The following is a 5,739-nucleotide window of genomic DNA, read 5'->3' as shown; positions in this document are numbered from 1 at the left end:
AATTCATGTGTGACATTTTTGATGTTTCGATTTAGAGTTATAAATGTGAATTTCACTAGAAGGGACCTAGTAGTAAACTTTGAAAGTATGATGGGGAAATGTGTGATGACTAGTTGATAATGCATGCAAAAATAAAGGATTTGCATGTCAAATTTCCCCAAAGGAAGCTTAGTGGCCGGCCATGACATGGTTTATGGGCAAAGAAAACATGTTGAAACATGTTTTGTTAATGGATGATGAGAGAAATGATTAATAATTAAGATGTGGGAAGAGAAACAAAAAAAAGTGTATGAGTGTAGCATCCCCCCCCCCCCATTGCCGTGTAGGTAAGAAAGAAAAACAAAAAAAATTTGTTCATCTTTTTCCCTCCTTCCTTTGGCCGAAATTTCTAAGAGGAAGAAGAGATTTTTGCTCTATTTTTTTTGGTTTAGAAGAGATCTAGAAGGAGATTTGGCTAAACTTGCATCAAGATTAAGGTATGTATGAGGTTGTGTCATGAGATTCATGCATGTTTTAGTTGCTAACTTGATGTTCATGTTAGCCATGGTTCAAACCTTTGTTATATCATGGGGATGGTATTTGGCCAAGGTGGATTTTGTGTTAATGCCATTGCATGTTAAATATGAAGCTTGTTAATGGTATATGTGATGGGGGATTGATGGCTCTTGGACTTTCTTCTTAGTATTTTTGAGTAAGACATTAAGTTCTTTGCTTAATCATGACCAAAATTATGGTGTTGTGATGTATTCGGTCATGGTATATCCATAATTATGATTCATGCATGTTGCATGGTAGGTAAGATTTGAGCTTTGGATATGTGTTTATATTTGGATATAAACAACTTGAGATTCGGCCCTTGCACCTACATGAATATGTGTTTGCACATGATGAATTGGTATGACATATATATACTATTTCAAGGTGTATATTTGCTTGTGATGATGTTTCAGTTATGTAGTAAATGAGAGATGTATATTGAGCTACAATATGTAATGCGTTAGTTAGTAAAATGTATGCTGTTTTTTTGTGTGTGGTATTATGTAAAATTGGCCTCAACATAGACATGCATATTCGCCAAATGAAGTAGATTGGTGTGCATGTATTCGGTTAGAGGCAACCGTATTGAAGCCTTATCTTGGCTTAGATAATTGACTAAATGGGTAATAAGTGAGAATGGTTGCCGAATACACATACATACATATGCATGTGTAATTGAATTATGAATGTTTAGCAAGATGGTTAAACTAGTTGATTTATTGATTAAGCTCAAGGAGTTAAAGAAGGAGAATCAAGCAAGGGAAAGACGAAGGTCATCGACTAGCCGACTTGGACTGCTTTTACCCAACACAAGGTAAGTCATTACACATATGTTTGATATTGCTTAAATAATTGTAAAATCTATGCAATTGTGTTTAATGGGATGATATATATATATATAAATGAAAATGTATGTGTATGGAGTGATGACATTTGTTGAATGTAAAAGAAATAGTGAAATGTGTAGAAAGTTTGCTTTCGGCACTAAGTGTCTTGGCAATACGTGTGTACGGTGATTAGATTGGCACTAAGTGTGCGTGCTGGAAATATATGGCACTAAGTGTGCATGCTGGAAATATATGGCACTAAGTGTGCATGCTGGAAATATACTGACTTTGGGTGTGCGAGCTCAAGGGTATGGCACTATGTGTGCGGGCTTAAATCGCATGGCACTAAGTGTGCGAAATCGAGTATTAAGCACTGTGGTAAGGTATTTATATATATATATATATATATATATATCCAATCGAACAATTATATGGAGGTGTGTCTCCATCGAGTTGAGTATGGACAATGGATCGGTAAGTACCTTGAGCTCATGACGAATAGGAAATACGTTCATGCTCGGGGTTGAGCTTGGTAAGCTTTAGATCTATGTGATGATTGCAATTGTATAATTGTGGTGTGAATGAGTTGGTGTGTAAAGTGCCTCAAATATCTTATTGTATAGAATATGAAATGTGGATGTATGACTTGGTATGAGATTGAACCGAAAGGTCCGAGGATTTATGGTATAGTTTCGATATGAATGAGTACCTAGCCTCGTTATTGTTTCATGTTGTGATAACTTTATCAATGGATGGTTGTTGAATGCTTATGACTTACTGAGTTATAAACTCACTCGGTGTTTTCTTGTCGCCCATTTTAGGTCTCTTGGACTCGTATTGTTATGTGCTCGAACCGTCGTTGAAGTCATCACACCGGCTGGAAATCTTTTGGTATTGTCTTCAGTAGTTGAGCTAGGAGAACATTTGGCATGTATAGGCTATTTTGTTTTGTTGAATTGTGGGTTGTAAACTTTAAGCCATGCGAAAATGGCCGATATGGTCGGTTGAGTGTGATTCTAAAACCTATAGTTACGAGCCTTAGAAACCTAAATTTTGATAAGGTGGCCATTGTTTGTATTATGTATGATGTAATAGATGGCCATAGAAGATTTATGAAATAGTCATTGTTTGCTTTGGTAACAGATGCTGCCAGCAGCAGTGAGGTGAGATGGAAAAATCACTAAAAATAGTAGAAGTAGAATTAAATAGTGAATAAATTATGAAATTGAACCTTGATGAATCTATTTTCATATGGACGAAACAAAACGACCATATGAGCAGTATACTGAGAGATATTAAAGTTCTCGTGAGAAAGGGCCAGAACAGTTTCTGGATCCCCTGTCTCAACTTTGAAAATTTACCATAAATTATTCAGAAGGAATTAGAAGTCGTTCCATATATGTGCAGATTCCCTTTTGAGTCTAGTTTCATTAGAAACAAACGACATGAGCATTGAAGCTCTGTACAAGAAGATATCCAGGTCATAATGTGCGAAGGTCAGTGTAGTTGACCCCTGTAGCATGGGTGAATTTAACTAATAAACTGTACTAATTGGCTTGACCAAAAATTCTAGAAAAAAATGTGTAGATGATATTATGAGTCTAGTTTCAGGGAAAATTTACAGAACTGATTTTTGAATTCTGTAACTGGAGATATGATTTTTAAGGTGACAGTGACGCAGTTAGCTAGCCACCTGGAATGTAAATCAAATATTTCAAAGAGAGAAATAAGGAAGTAAGCCCGTAACACCACGTGTTCAAATCCGGTGACGGTCACGGGTTTGGGGTGTTACATTTAATTGGTATCAGAGCTATGGTTTAGTCGGTTCTAGGACTACCATAGAGCGTGTGAGTCTAGCTATACATGCCAAATTGTTAGTGCTTAATAATGTGATGACTTCTGACGGTTGAAATTTTTGTTTTGATTAGCGATGGAACCCGGGATAGAGAGACCCTTGGCGGATGACGTTGAAAGTGTAGCGGCTGCTCCCGCGCAAGGGACACCGCCTGTTGAGCCTCACCATCCGCGAATAATCAAAATGAAGTGGCGAAACAAGCCTTCTTCACCATGATGAATGAGTGGGTCAAGCAATATGCCCGAACCAACCCGGCTGCCCAACCATTCCCAAATTTAAATACTCCACCCCAAGAGCCCGTAATGCCTTCACATCGATCCTGTGAGGCCGAGTAAACCACCAGAGACCTGATTAGGAAGCGGGGCTGAGGAGTTCAAGGCCATAGTTACCGATGATGCCGAAAAGGCCGAAGTTCGCTCGATAACACCATTCGAGTGTTAGATGAACTGTCATGCACACCGATGAATGTCTTAAGTGTGCTATATCCTTGTTATGAGACTCACTTACTATTGGTGGAGGACTTTAATTTCCATAGTCCCAAACGAACGAGTTACTTGGGATTTCTTTCAATCGAATTTCAAAGAAATACATTAGTCAACGGTTCATCGATCAGAAGCGCAAGGAATTCTTGGAACTCAAGCAAGGCCGTATGACAGTATCTGAATACGAACATGAGTTCGTAAGACTCAGTCGGTATGCCCGGGAGTGTGGCTGATGAGGTAGCTATGTGCAAAAGATTTGAAGAAGGATTGAATGAAGAGTTAAAGTTACTAGTGGGAATTTTGGAGATAAAGGAGTTCGTGACACTAGTCGAACGAGCCTGCAAGGCGGAAGAACTTGGGAAGGAGAAGAAGAAGGCTGAATTTGAAGTAAGAGATTTCCGTAAAAGATCAACGAGTAAAGCTCCGTTCTCGGCTGTAAAGAGGTTCAGGGAGGACACCAGTAAGTCGAGGGCATCATGAATTTCCATTAGAGCCCGACCATCGACGGACTCCCGAGCTACTTCGGTAGCTAGTGTGGGCAATAATCGTCAAGAGAGGCCTGAATGCCCCCAATGTGGAAGACGACACCTAGGTGAATGTTGGGGTAAGTCTATTAATAGGGCCTATTATGGATGCGGTTCGAAGGACCACTTCATTAGAGATTGCACGGAGCTAGATGAGAAGAATAAGATGCAAGGTGCAAGACCTAGTGGAACAATGGCTAGAGGTAGGCCCCCGAGATTTTCAGGAGGTAGGGGTGGCAATCAGAGAGGAGCCTCTGATACGGCTGTTCGATCCGAGGCCCGTGCTCCTGCTAGAGCATATGCCATCCGCGCACGAGAGGAGGCATCCTCCCCTGACGTCATTACCGATACTTTCACTCTTTTCGATACTAATGTGATTGCTTTGATTGACCCTGGTTCTACTCATTCTTATATATGCGAAACCTTAGCATCCAAAGAAGACTTTGCCTATTGAGTCTCATCGAGTTTGTAATTCGTGTCAAACCCTTGGGTCATTACGTGCTTGTCAACAAAGTGTGTAAGAAAAGTCCCTAGTATTTCGAGGTTCTTGTTTTCCGGCGGACTTGATGCTTTTGCCGCTCGATTTAATTCGACGTTATTCTTGGTTTGGATTGGTTGACCATGCACGATGCGGTTGTAAATTGCAAAAGCAAGACTATCGATCCGAGGTGCGCGAATAACGAGATAATTCGGGTTGAGTCTACGGACTTAAAGGGTTGCCATCGTAATATCGCAATGTTGGCCCGTAAATATGTAAGAAAAGGGTGCGAAGCATACCTTGCGTATGTGCTCGATGACAAGGAGTCGTAAAAGAAACCCGAATCTGCGCTGGTTTGTGAATACCCGGATGTTTTCCTCAAGAATTGCCGGGTTTACCACCGCTCGGAATTAGAGTTTGGCATCGAATTGGTACCGGTACCACTACAATTTCGATAGCTCCGTATCGTATGGCACCAAAGGAATTAAAGGAGTTGAAAGCTCGGTTGCAAGAATTGGTGGATAGAGGTTTTGCTCGTCCGAAGTTTTTCACCTTAAAAGCGCCAAGATTGTTTGTGAAAAGAAGGATGGAACCATGAGGTCAGATCGACTATCGCCGCCTTAATAAAGCGACGATAAAGAACAAATATCCGCTATCACAGACGACGATTTGTTCAATCAACTCAAGGGAGCCTCGGTGTTCTTGAAAATAGATTTGAGATCGGGCTATTATCGCCATTCTGAATTCGAGATTCGGACGCACTCCAAGACCGCCTTCGAACGGGATATGGTCACTACGAGTTCCTAGTGATGCCGCTTTGGGCTTACTAATGCCCTCGCGGTATTTATGGATTTGATGAATCGGATCTTCGCACCATATTTGGATCGGTTCGTAGTCGTGTTCATTGATGACATCTTGGTCTATTCAGAAATGAGACCGAACATGCCAACACTTGAGGTTAGTGCTGCAAATTTTACGGATAAGCAATTATATGCTAAGTTCAAGCAAGTGTGAGTTCTGGTTAAGAGAGGTTAGC

This window comes from Gossypium arboreum, chromosome 7 (assembly GCF_025698485.1).
Source record: "Gossypium arboreum isolate Shixiya-1 chromosome 7, ASM2569848v2, whole genome shotgun sequence".
Lineage (NCBI taxonomy): Eukaryota > Viridiplantae > Streptophyta > Magnoliopsida > Malvales > Malvaceae > Gossypium > Gossypium arboreum.
This window is presented reverse-complemented; position numbering follows the sequence as displayed.